General features: G+C 35.1%; 1 long non-coding RNA gene across 3 annotated transcripts in view; it reads right to left on the bottom strand.

Moving 5' to 3' along the window:
* Window positions 1–7,704, bottom strand: part of LOC127425992 (uncharacterized) — a 40,857-nt gene extending 33,153 nt beyond the window's left edge. The window contains exon 1 of one of the 3 annotated variants that reach the window (XR_007894720.1): window positions 7,319–7,704. This is a non-coding gene — a long non-coding RNA (uncharacterized LOC127425992). The remainder of the gene's footprint in view (window positions 1–7,318) is intronic. The other 2 variants (XR_007894718.1, XR_007894719.1) reach the window with 2 other exon arrangements.
* Between the last annotated feature and the right edge of the window lie 6,318 nt (window positions 7,705–14,022).

The raw sequence follows: 14,022 nt of genomic DNA, 5'->3' as shown, positions 1-14,022 counted from the left end.
TTGTGGAAACAGTTTGGGGATGGCCCCTTCCTGTTCCAACATGACTGCGCACCAGTGCACAAAGCAAGGTCCATAAAGACATGGATGAATGAGTTTGGTGTGGAAGAACTTGACTGGCCTGCACAGAATCCTGACCTCAACCCGATAGAGCACCTTTGGGATGAATTAGAGTGAAGACTGCGAGCCAGACCTTCTCGTCCAACATCAGTGTCTGACCTCACAAATGCGCTTCTGGAAGAATGGTCAAAAATTCCCATAAACACACTCCTAAACCTTGTGGAAAGCCTTCCCAGAAGAGTTGAAGCTGTTATAGCTGCAAAGGGTGGGCCGACGTCATATTAAACCCTATGGACTAACAAGGGGATGTCACTTAAGTTCATATGCGTCTAAAGGCAGATAAGCGAATACTTTTGGCAATATAGTGTATGTACCCTCACTGTTTTTCTTTTTTTATAATCTCTATTGTATTGTGAAGCATGTGATATGTTTCTCTGTTGCAATATTGTAATTAATCTTGTACATGTTATTTGTTGATAAAAGCATTATTTATTTTTTTTTAATAAAAAAAATAAAACTTTAAGCGCATTGTCGTCACTTCCGCTACGTCAAGTTTCATCGCAAAGTTGAACCGTTTATTCTCTGAATCATCAGAAGTGTATTATGCATAGAAATCGAAACGATTGGCTAATTATGATTTTGAAAATTAGAATTTTCTTTTCAAAAAGAAAAACAAGTATCCTACACAGACTCTGTTTTAAGTAGATAATCTGCAATGAAATATGATTTATATTGCTATTGATATTATCGATATTATTATGCCGAGCATAACTTTGACACCGAGTCAGTGGCTTGGTAAAATCAAATTATTTCAGAGGGTTGTCATATATAATGGAAGTGTACAGGCAATGTTATCTGAGTGCTCATTTGAAGATAAATGTTATGTATGCATTTCATTTTATGTATGTGCATAGCATGTATTTTGCTTGTAAACGTAAACTCATATACGAGTTCACTTCAGTGAGATATGGTTGACACAGAAAGATTTAGCTTCGGTGGGAGCCTTCTAGTTTTGTCGCGTCGCGTTTTTGCGTAGCGTTCTAGTCTATGATTGGTCAACTGGGTGCCAACGTCAGGATTCGGTCCACAACACAACAGTGCGCATACAGTTTCGTTAATCACAACGGCAGCGTTCTAGTTTTGTCGCGTCGCTTACAGTTAAATGGGTGATAATACTCGAAACATGTCCAGAACAGAGAGAACATGTCCATATTAACCTGCATATTTCCCCTGGTGAACGATGCAGGCGCTGCCCTGGGACACCTAAGTAAATCCGTTGACATCTATCTCTTCCGCGTTGGCTAGCTGGCAGGTCCTGTGTGTGTGTGTTTCTCCACGTCACTCTCTCTCTCACCCGTGTGTGTAATAATCCCAGTCGGGGGAGGCGCGCAAGATGGCGACCGGTGAGGAGGTTGTTTTGAGAAGCTGAGGATAAAAGTTTGTTCCTTCACCTTAAATCGTTCTTTTTGTTTAATAAATTGGCCAGTCACGGACATCCAGATGTAAGGTCTTATAACTAATCATAAAGTTAATCAGGTGCTGTAACTTTTTCTTCAACTTTGCAACTCGCCGATGTGTAACCCAATAAGCTTCCATGGCGGAAAAACGGAAAGAGAGAGAAAGTAAAACCAAAGAAAAAAGCCTAACAAAGTCGCTAACAAAGATGAAAAGCAAAGATGATGAAGTACACATTTGCGGCACTGACATTCAAGCATTGCACTCATATTCGGTGCATAACACTTCATTTGCTACATTACCGGATTCGACCCCCAGCACTCCTGATCCGAAGAAAGGTAAACATGAACCTTCCTTGTCTGAAATTCAAGAAAACATCGTGCAATGCATAAATGAGAGTCAACAGATTAGAGGAACTCTTAAGGGCAAATACGGTGAGCATTGAAGCTCTGAAGAAAACGACAGAATTCCTCTTCAATGAAGTAAAAGACGTCAAAGAAGACATGAAAAATGTTAAGGAGATGAAGATAAATCATGAGGTCAGCGGTGCACATGGTAAGAAAATGTCGGAGATTGAAGCCAGGCTCAACGAGGTAGAACATTACAAAAGAAGATGGAATCTGAGAATGTATGGACTAGTGGAACAGGCAGGCGAAGACATAAAGGCACGAGTGGTAGATATTTGTTGTGCAGTTCTTCCAGAACTTACCAGCAAACTTCAACAAGATGTAGATATCGTACACCGGCTTGGAAGAAAACTTGAAGGAAATGCCGTGAAAGCGAGAACCGTCATCATCCAATTTGTGTCCAGATCCTCACGTGATATGCTTTGGAAAGCTGCGAAAACGAGTACCTATCTGAAGACAAAGGAGATACGATTTGGAGAGGATTTAACAACTATGGACAAAGCCATACGTAAACAACTGTGGCCAAAAGTGGAGGCTGCTCGGCAGGTAGGAAAGAAGGCTTACATCGTCGGCGTACGAGCCTTCGTTGATGGAAAAGAGATATATGCCAAAATACTGAATACGATTGTGTGCAAATACAGTATCTTGAATAAGAAATGCATGTGGTCACAACTTTAGTGGACTATGTGTCTTTAACAAGTACAGTCATTACGTGGAATGGACTACGTTGAGGACAGAAATGCTCATACAGATATTATTGAAATATATCCAAAATGTTCATATGCTGTACAACAGAGTTCTTAAAGATCTTAAGTTAAGTATTATTAAGGTCAATATGGGTTGTAGTTACATTATTGAGGTGATGGGAACATATTTTGTTTCACTTTTTATAAGGTATTGTTAATACAGCACATTGGTATCTTTGTCAGTTTGTTCTATAAATGTCAGGGGAATCCGTGATTTGCTGAAAAGGAAAGCAGTATTTTTATTTTGCAAGAAATTTTAATGTGACTTTTATTATATTCAAGAAACACATGCTTCTTTGTCAGATTATAATTTTTGGAAGAGTCAATGGGGGGATGATTTAAGGATGTCATATGGGAATAATCGATCAGCTGGTGTTGCAGTTTTAAAAGGTACATTTAAGGGGAAAATAATTCAAACTAAATTGCATGACTCAGGTCGATGGGTGATACTGGTAATAGAAAAGAATGCTGAAATGTTTATTTTGGGAAACGTCTATGCAACAAACTTTACCACGCAAAATAAAGCTTTTTTTTTACATTTCGAAGATCAGATTCAAAAAATAATAGAAAAGTTTAGCAATGCAAAATTAGTAATTGGAGGAGATTTTAATACAATATGGGATTCTGAAAAAGATTGTTTTCCTCCTCGTCCAAATGTCAGGTCTGTTCTTCCAGAATTGAATAATTTATGTTCTATTTTTGACTTAATTGATATATGGAGACATAAGTATCCAGATAAAATTCAATTTACATGGTGTAAAAGGAACCTTACTCAGCAGTCACGTATAGATTATTGGTTAATTTCAAGGTATTTCGTGAATTTTGTTAAAGAGGTCTCTATAGAGCCGTCTGTTCTTACAGATCACAAAGGCATTTTTCTCTCACTAGATACAACAAAATCCAGTGATGTAAAAACAATTACGTACTGGAAAATGAACCAAAACATATTGAAAGATGAGCAGTTCAGAGAGGATGTTAAAAATATTATTATAGATTGTTGGAATGAGGCACATTCAACAAATACTTTCGGTTTAAATTGGGAATTAATGAAATATAAAATAAGAGCTTTAGCCATAAGGAGAGGAAAAGAAATGGCAAAACAGAGAAAAAAAAAATGAAGAAAAAATTATATGTGAAATAATAAATCTCTCTGGAAATTGCAATTTAGATCAAGAAAGGAAAAATAAATTATTACAATTACAATTAGATTTAGATAAAATATATGAATATAAAGCAAAGGGTGCCTTTATTAGATCAAGGAAGAAATGGTTAGAGGAAGGAGAAAAAAGTACAAAATATTTTTTTAACATGGAAAAAAGAAATGTAGAACTCACATCTATGGTCAAACTGAATATTAATGGACAGTTAACAGAAAATATTATGGAAATATCAAGATATGTGGCAAAATTTTATGAGAAATTGTATTCTTATGACAACAAATTGAGTAATGCACAGTCATTCTTGGATTCTATTAAAGAGGATGCTAAAAGGATGAGTTTTCTATGAAAATGTGTGACCAAGAGATATCTCTAAATGAAGTACTTCATTGTATTAACAAACTTAAAGACAATAAGTCACCCGGGAATGATGGTTTAATTAGTGAATTGTATAAATATTTCCAAAACGAGTTGTCACCTTTTTTGTTAGCTGTATTTAGAGAGGCTATACAATACGGTTATTTACCAAGTTCACTGAGACAAGGTTTGATAACTTTATTACCAAAGCCCAATAAAAATGTATTACTTTTAGAAAATTGGCGCCTGATTACATTGATTAATAATGATGCAAACATTTTCACAAGTATATTTGCTGAAAGACTAAAGGATTGTATTGATCCCATTATTGATGATTGTCAGTCGGGATTTATGAAAGGTCAACACATTTGTAATAATATAAGGCTCATTTTGGATTTAATTGATTACAATGATTTTATTACAGATAATAGTTTTATTTTGTTTGTTGATTTTTTTAAAACATTTGATACTATTGATCATAATTTCATGTTGGAGACCTTAAATTTTTTTGGTTTTGGAGAATTCTTTAAACGAGCTATTCGAACATTATATAATGACTGTAACAGTTCAATTAAGTTGACATATGGAACAACATCAAGGTTTAAAATCAATAGAGGCATACGACAGGGCTGCCCAATCTCACCCTTTCTTTTTTTTACTTGTAACACAAACTATGACCATACAAATTAAAAGAGATAAATTTTGCGGTATTACACTTTTGAAGAAAGAAATAAAATGCTCCCAATTAGCGGACGATACTACCCTTTTTTTGCAAAATGAAATTGAAATAAAAAAAGCTATTGATTGTCTTCATACTTTCTCATCTGTATCTGGTTTATTTTTAAACATCAAAAAATGTGTTTTGTTTCCTTTGAGAACTTGTAACCTTGATAACATACATGGTATACCAGTGAAGGAGGTGATAGATTATTTAGGTATCAAGACCTGTAAAGATCAGAAGGAGAGAAATAATTTGAATTTTACACCAATTATTGGGAAAATTAAACAAAAATTTAATTCATGGTTAATGAGAGATCTATCACTGAAAGGTAGAATATTATTATCTAAAACTGAAGGGTTTAGTTTATACAGCTCTTGCATTAGACGTTCCACAATCAGTTATAAAAGAAGTAGATACTGTTTTGTTTAATTTCATCTGGAAGAACAGACCGCACTATTTAAAAAAGACGATTCTATGCAATCCAATTGAAGAAGGTGGTCTGAATGTACTTGATTTTAATACTGCTAATTGCGTATTTAAGAATAAATGGATAAAGAATTATTTATGCTTTAAAGACAAAATATGGAACATTATACCTGACCTGATTTTTGGAAAGTTGGGAGGTTTGGAATTTTTTTTTAGATGTAATTTTGATGTAAACAAGGTTCCGATAAAGCTATCTGGTTTTCATAGACAGGCTTTTTTGTTATGGATGCTCATTTATAAACATAACTTCTCTCCACACAAATCTGTAATATGGAATAACAAGAATATTGTGTTTAAAAACAAATCTTTATTTTTTAGAAACTGGTATGATAACGGTATTGTACTGGTGAGACAGTTATTTAAGAGTAATGGACAACTTTTTAATTATTGTGAATTCCTTAATTACTATAAGAGTCCGGTGACTGCTAAAGAGTTTGCAATAGTTTTTGATGCCATTCCTGGTGGCCTTATTCAACTCTTATCGGGTGATATATCCTCTGAGTGTATTTCTGTATATAATACTCAGATAAGTATTAATGGTGTGGAGATTTTAGATAAAACATTTAACAACTTATTTATAAAAACAATATGCAGAAATACATCGTTACCTAAATGCAAACCATATTGGAATTCATTGTATAATCAGATTGAATGGAAAAAGGTCTGGAAGTTACCTAGTAAATACTGTCTCACCATAAAGTTAAAGAAGTCACATATAAAATTATTCATTTAATTTACCCAGTGAGACAAGTAGTCTCAAGATTTTTTAAGGACACGAAGACTACATGTGTTTTTTGTGACTTAGAGGAAGAATCCATAAAACACTTATTCTTTGAATGTGTGTTTACCCAACTTTTTTGGATTGATATTGAATATTTAATACTTAAACACACAAAATTAAAGATTCAACTAACTGGTAAAGATATATTTTTATTATTTAAGAATAAGAGTTTGGAACAAAATTTGGTGATAAATCTGTTAATTATATATGGAAAATACCATATACACAAACAAAAATGGGCAAACAATAAACCTAACATCATACCATTTAAAACTGAACTGATGCATTATATTGAGACTCTAAAAGATATAAGAAATAAAAAGGCAAAACGAATGTATAGAATACTTGAAACCTTTTCTCTTGTTAATTCATTTTAAGTTATCCCCTGGTTTTATTTGGTTAATTATTATTATTTGTTATTGTTTTTTCTTTCTTTATAATTTTACTTTTTGTTGCTACTATAATTGTATCAGAGTTCATTGTGATCATTGTATGTATATTTTGTTGTAAGTGTTCTTGTTCTGTAATAAAAAAATAAAAATAAAAAAAAATAATAATAATACCAGTCACCATAAGAGCTTCAGTTCATAGGTGAACTCATACTGCACAGCTATGTCATTACAGGACTCTGATGACAGCTACGATCTCGTCTTCAAAATAGTTCTGGTTGGAGATGTCGGCGTCGGCAAAACTTGTGTGGTTCAGCGTTTCAAGACCAGTATATTCATCGAAAAACAGGGAAACACTATAGGAGTGGATTTTACCATGAAGTCGTTGGAAATACAAGGGGAAAGGGTTAAGGTTTGTAATCATTAAGGCCATGTCAACCGTCACTCATTAAATTTATGTATATTCTAATTCTTGCAGTTTTAATTATTATTTGTGTAAAAATGAAACCATTACCCATGTGTTACAAAATTCACCCAGTATTCCACCTTATTTTGCAACGCGGAAGTAAGCAGCGACTGCATTTCCGGCGAATGTGTGTAAGTTCCGCTGGCATTGACCGCAGTGTAAATAAATAGAAGGATAATAATACCAGAGTTAGTGATCTGGGCTTATAAACTATCACAAAACCACAAGATCTACAGCAGAATTATGTGGCAATGTCTAATAATTTCTAACGTCATCATTTATAGTAAAGCACTCACTTGTTGTTGTGTTGTTGTATTAAAGAGATGGTAATAAAATCTGCTTCTTTCTTTACCGAGACAATGCAGTCTTCCATGTCTCCATGTAAACCTCCATTCATATATACCTGCATACCCTCCGATGATGCCTTTATTTATTTCCAATGGCGATGTTTCATCGTTTCATTCCGAATGCGAGTTCTGCGTGTCCGTTTGTTTACTTCCCTGCACCGCTAAAAGAGAGAGAATGCTCTCTGATAAGAACGGAGAGTAAAATGCGTTTATTATTAAGATGAAACAAGATGCAGTTTTGGTGCAAAGAAAGTTGAAGCAGCATTTCCCCTGGCATCTTTCTTCTCTCTGCTGGTTGTGTGAAGTTTGTGGAGGCATGCCAAGACGGCGCTGAGGACTGTCCGTGTCAGCGCCTGATTTAATTTATTCTGCCTGTGCAACAGTGTGTGATGAAACGATGGCAAAATGCGATAAACGGTAAAACTATATGCGCTCAAAAACAATGTGTTTACGAAGATAGTAATTAATGTTAATAATATGTTGACATTTATTGCCAGCCTGTAATCAATAATGTAGTCTTTTTGTATAGCTAAAATAGCTGGAAGTGGGTAATACCGGAAGTGGTACAAGTTCACGGTTGATAATGGCGGCTGTCAAATTCGCTGAAAAATAAGGTGGATAAAGCCCGTATAACAATTTCCTATGGTGGCCATGGTTGGACCAAAATATAGTTCTTAAAGTTGTTAAAATCATAATAAATGTAATGTTATATATAATTTATTTTGACGATGACATTATTCTCTAATTCCAAGTTAACACATTTTTATTGTAATATCTTTAGTAACTATGGTATTGTGGCAGATATTATGTGTGTGAGGAGGTCAGGAGGTACCTGCATTTGTATAACTTTAGTCTTAAGGAAAATAAAGACATCTTTATGGGTCTAAACTCCTGAAGCAAAATAGTCAATTATCTCATAGCAGTAGTAGCGTGCACGTGCCAACCGCCTGTGGATGTGTGCACAGTCAAATTAAGTATACTTTGAAAGGCTGAGCATTCAACTGTACACAGAAGCTAAGCGTTTGCGTCAAAACTGAAGTATACGCTTCCTAGTGCTTGACGCATACGCAGAGCACTAGATGGTACTAGGAAGTGTACTGGAGCTTAAAAATCATGACCACCAAAGAGACTGCTGATGACAAGATTTATAGTGAAAAAGGAGTTATATTTTGGTCAGTTCTAACCCAAAATAGATTGGATCGCTTTAGAAGACATGGATTAAACCACTGGAGACATATGGATTACTTTTATGCTGCCTTTATGTGCATGTTGGAGCTTAAAAATTTCACGAATATATATATATATATATATATATATATATATATTCGTGAAATTGGTATACATATACAGGTGCATCTCAATAAATTAGAATGTCGTGGAAAAGTTCATTTATTTCAGTAATTCAACTCAAATTGTGAAACTCGTGTATTAAATAAATTCAATGCACACAGACTGAAGTAGTTTAAGTCTTTGGTTCTTTTAATTGTGATGATTTTGGCTCACATTTAACAAAAACCCACCAATTCACTATCTCAAAAAATTAGAATATGGTGACATGCCAATCAGCTAATCAACTCAAAACACCTGCAAAGGTTTCCTGAGCCTTCAAAATGGTCTCTCAGTTTGGTTCACTAGGCTACACAATCATGGGGAAGACTGCTGATCTGACAGTTGTCCAGAAGACAATCACTGACACCCTTCACAAGGAGGGTAAGCCACAAACATTCATTGCCAAAGAAGCTGGCTGTTCACAGAGTGCTGTATCCAAGCATGTAAACAGAAAGTTGAGTAGAAGGAAAAAGTGTGGAAGAAAAAGATGCACAACCAACCGAGAGAACCGCAGCCTTATGATTGTCAAGCAAAATCGATTCAAGAATTTGGGTGAACTTCACAAGAAATGGACTGAGGCTGGGGTCAAGGCATCAAGAGCTACCACACACAGACATGTCAAGGAATTTGGCTACAGTTGTCGTATTCCTCTTGTCAAGCCACTCCTGAACCACAGACAACATCAGAGGTGTCTTACCTGGGCTAAGGAGAAGAAGAACTGGACTGTTGCCCAGTGGTCCAAAGTCCTCTTTTCAGATGAGAGCAAGTTTTGTATTTCATTTGGAAACCAAGGTCCTAGAGTCTGGAGGAAGGGTGGAGAAGCTCATAGCCCAAGTTGCTTGAAGTCCAGTGTTAAGTTTCCACAGTCTGTGATGATTTGGGGTGCAATGTCATCTGCTGGTGTTGGTCCATTGTGTTTTTTGAAAACCAAAGTCACTGCACCTGTTTACGAAGAAATTTTGGAGCACTTCAGGCTTCCTTCTGCTGACCAGCTTTTTAAAGATGCTGATTTCATTTTCCAGCAGGATTTGGCACCTGCCCACACTGCCAAAAGCACCAAAAGTTGGTTAAATGACCATGGTGTTGGTGTGCTTGACTGGCCAGCAAACTCACCAGACCTGAACCCCATAAAGAATCTATGGGGTATTGTCAAGAGGAAAATGAAAAACAAGAGACCAAAAAATGCAGATGAGCTGAAGGCCACTGTCAAAGAAACCTGGGCTTCCATACCACCTCAGCAGTGCCACAAACTGATCACCTCCATGCCACGCCGAATTGAGGCAGTAATTAAAGCAAAAGGAGCCCCTACCAAGTATTGAGTACATATACAGTAAATGAACATACTTTCCAGAAGGCCAACAATTCACTAAAAATGTTTTTTTTTTATTGGTCTTATGATGTATTCTAATTTTTTGAGATAGTGAATTGGTGGGTTTTTGTTAAATGTGAGCCAAAATCATCACAATTAAAAGAACCAAAGACTTAAACTACTTCAGTCTGTGTGCATTGAATTTATTTAATACGAGTTTCACAATTTGAGTTGAATTACTGAAATAAATGAACTTTTCCACGACATTCTAATTTATTGAGATGCACCTGTACATCTATATGGGTGATTCTCCAGTTGGGGGGCACATTTGACCGCCTAAACTTTTGAGAAATGAAATTACTAATGCTGTTATTTTAATGTTGCCTAAACAATCTTTACATGTTATGAAGTAAAGATCTAATGCTGGCCTAAATTTATCCCTTATAGAATTATAATATTTTAGCTTTTTTTCCCGATGTACCCCAGCAAAAGGTCATTACCATCACAATGTTGAAAAACAAATTTTTTCACATAAAAGGAGGTAACGAGAAAGTTTTTCAAATTCGTTCATATTGTAAACATTGGTTACTTAAAAAAAAATACCTTTTGAGTTTTTTTAAACAAACAAATTACATATTTTTCATGTTTTCACCATCAAAACAATATTTCCATTTTCTAGCAATCTTCACCTTTGTTTAATGTGCAGAAAACTCCCTTCTGGTGTTTCTTTTTGATGGAGTGGTAATTAGCCAATGAAGTAATTTGTGTAAAAGCAAAATGGTGAGGATACAAACAGTTTAAGCAAAATTTTTACAGACAAAATAAGTGTCTTGATGGTAATGAACGTAGTGTTTCGGTAATGACATAAAGTGTTGGTGATGACAATAGTTAGTAACGTGGTACATAAAAATGAATAAAACAGAGACAAACAACACTTAACATAAAAGTAGCCTATGGGAAGGAAAAATTTGGTATCAGAGAATCAAATTTAATAACACCAACATTAAAACATTTAAAGATACAGTGGTAAGCAAAATTCAAATACAGGGCACCAGGCAATGAACTACAACTCTATCCTTGGGCTAATAACTTGAAAATGTGCCTTTGTACTAGTTCTGTTTTGGTATGGTTTTTTATGATACTGCACAATGTTTCTGCACACGGTACTTCTTCAGTACCTTCCCAGACAGAATCTTTGAGACAATTTGCTTGTCTTTCACTCCAGACTGATGGTATTTTTGTCTAAGCTCTGACAACACCATATTATGAAAGAGCAATGTCCTCCTTAGGGCCTTTGGTTTAAGCTGCATTTGTTTTTTAGTTTTCAGCATTTGCTGGGAAAGCCGAGTACACCTTTTTTTGTATTTTTCCATCTTTCTCTGAGATTCTTCTAGCTTCTTTTGGATTGCACTAAGGTCACGATAGACTTTTGTTCTGTTTGCCTTCCCTTTTTTTCCGTTCTCATCTGTGAGGTGTTTTATGATGTGCACTTGAACTTTCAGGACATTCTTGGAAACGTTGAGCATCATTCTGTCCCTGTCGCTGGTCTACTGGAGACTCAGGGGGGCTATTGCTTGCTAAATACTGCTCTATTTCCTGTCTTCTCCTATCACTGGCTCTTTTATTTCATTGGTTAACTTTCCATTGTCGGCATTTATGTATTCTTTCCTGTTTTGAAAGCTGGGAGATTGTTTTAAGCTTTCCTGTCTCTTTTCATTTTCTGGATTTTCCTTTTCACTTGCAAGGTACTCTTGATATTTCACAGGATCTTCCTTAACTTTGTCTCTGTATTTTCTAGACCATTGTACTGCCATCTTCGGGGCCATGATATCTTAAAGAGAAATAGTGAAAATGTAAGATCATTTATTTTTTTCATCATAATGGCCATAAGAAAGATGAATCTTGAAACATCAGAGAAGAAATCTAAATATTACAAAAGAAATCCCTACATATTAGAAAATAAACTGATAGGATGTCATTACCATCACAACTAAAAATGTGTTGCGGTAATGACATTTCTTAGTTTTGGAGGGAAAAAGAGGCTAGCTCATTGTTTTGCTAACACTACTTTGTAGCTAACATAAGATGCACTTTAAATACATCAAAATAAAGCAAAATATGCATCTATTTTTGTAAAATATTGCATCAGGTTCATATATGTAATGATGGTGAATAAGTATACTCCTTGACCAGAAGGAATACATGATTAAATTACTCACTTTTGTCAACGTAAAATCTTCAGTCTTCTCTCATGGCAGGCATGTACTCCTTTGTCAGTTACTATTTCCATGGTTACCACTTAAACAGGTGCCCCCCCCCCCCCAGAAGCTATATGCTGTGATGGTAATGACAAGAATGTTGGGAAAATATATACAAATTGTACAGATATAAAATACATTTATGTAGCTCCTACCTTATTAAACTACTATGAAGACACACAATGAGAAATGTGCATGATTTGAGTCTGGGTTGGAGACAAGGCCAAAGTAGCAAAGTATTGGTATATAAAATAAATTAATAAAAATAGGAAGACAATTGTTTTGGTACAGTAAATTTTTTCAAGGTAAAATAACTATTGTTTTTAATTACTAAACAGTTTGTTTCATAAGTGTTAAGTGTTTTTAGATGAATTTGTGGTCCAGGGACATTAAAGTGCCTCCAATTGGAGAATCACCCATATATATATATATATATATATATATATATATGTATATTAGTAATTTTGATAGTAAAATGAACACCCGCCAAGTGCCAAATGCGTAAATTTTCTATTTGTCTGTGATTTTCCCTTACCTAAGGAAATGACGGGCACTGATATCAGTGCATGAGGGCTTTGCATATAAACCCTAGAGACGGTCCTCTTAACTAAGGGAAACCGTTAAGGGATTTACTACAGTGAGCCAGATTTTACCGTAATAAAATTCTACTGTTACCATGGATACAACATGTCCCTACCTATTTTTAGAAGATCGGAAATGCCCCAACCAACAAAATTTGGGCAATTTTACCACGTAGAAAATATTTTATCTTTATACTATGTTTTTATTTTCATTTAAATTACTATTACACTTTCTCAGTATCATTATTGTGTAAATTATTGTCTGACCTCTTTTGAAGTGTCGAGAAATGCACGACGGGAGCGTTGTCACGTGAGAACTGTTCCTTTTCTCAGCACTCTTCAGGCTGCACCAATCACAGTCTTTTGTGATTACTGCATAGAGATTTTTACAAACTAATTTCTGGAGGAAACACGGGCAGATTTCCATTTGTATGATGTACATATTAATAGATTCAAAAAAACTTTTTCGAGTTAAAATCTTTCCCATGTACGCAAAAAATAAATAAATAAATAAATAAAAAAAACCGTTTTGCATGCGGACCAATTAATGAAGGATTCTGCTTTTACGGCCGGTAGCGCACTCTTAAGGAAGACACTTTTGAATTGAATGACTGTGCCAGGTAAGAGGTGTATGGTGGTGCAAGATGTTTAGTTGCTTGTATAAATGTGCAGAGACTGATTGCCATCCTAAATTAAGAATATTAGTTGTCAACAGTAAGACTGTAAGATATATAGCCTATATACATATTCGCGATATATCGCAAATTAACTTGCGGCATGATTTTAATGCATCCACACATACAGTTTATAAAGATGCAGAGAGAAGAAAATACTAGGCATACTTCTGTGTTTGTGTTCCTATTAGAGCGCCCTCTAGCTGGTTGGCGATTTCTCATATTATGTGACGGTAAAATATGTACTCCTGCAATAGTTTTCTATCACGAAAAAATTGCCTTGACCTACTGTACTCTTCAATTTGTTCTATAAACTAAGCTATCTTGTTTTTTAGAAACCCTTTAACTCTTTACGTGCACTTAAGGTGAAGAGATTATGACGTTTTATAATCCATTGCCCTTTTTGCAGATAGAGTGTTGAAACAGTGGACATGTTTCTGCGACTGGGGTAAAAGAAATGAAAAACAGCGGTACACACACTTTAGGGGCACGTGCACTTGGA

The sequence above is a fragment of the Myxocyprinus asiaticus genome, chromosome 35 (assembly GCF_019703515.2).
Source record: "Myxocyprinus asiaticus isolate MX2 ecotype Aquarium Trade chromosome 35, UBuf_Myxa_2, whole genome shotgun sequence".
Classification (NCBI taxonomy): Eukaryota; Metazoa; Chordata; class Actinopteri; order Cypriniformes; family Catostomidae; genus Myxocyprinus; species Myxocyprinus asiaticus.
Note: the sequence above shows the minus strand (reverse complement) of the source record. Positions and strands in the feature narration are given on the sequence as shown.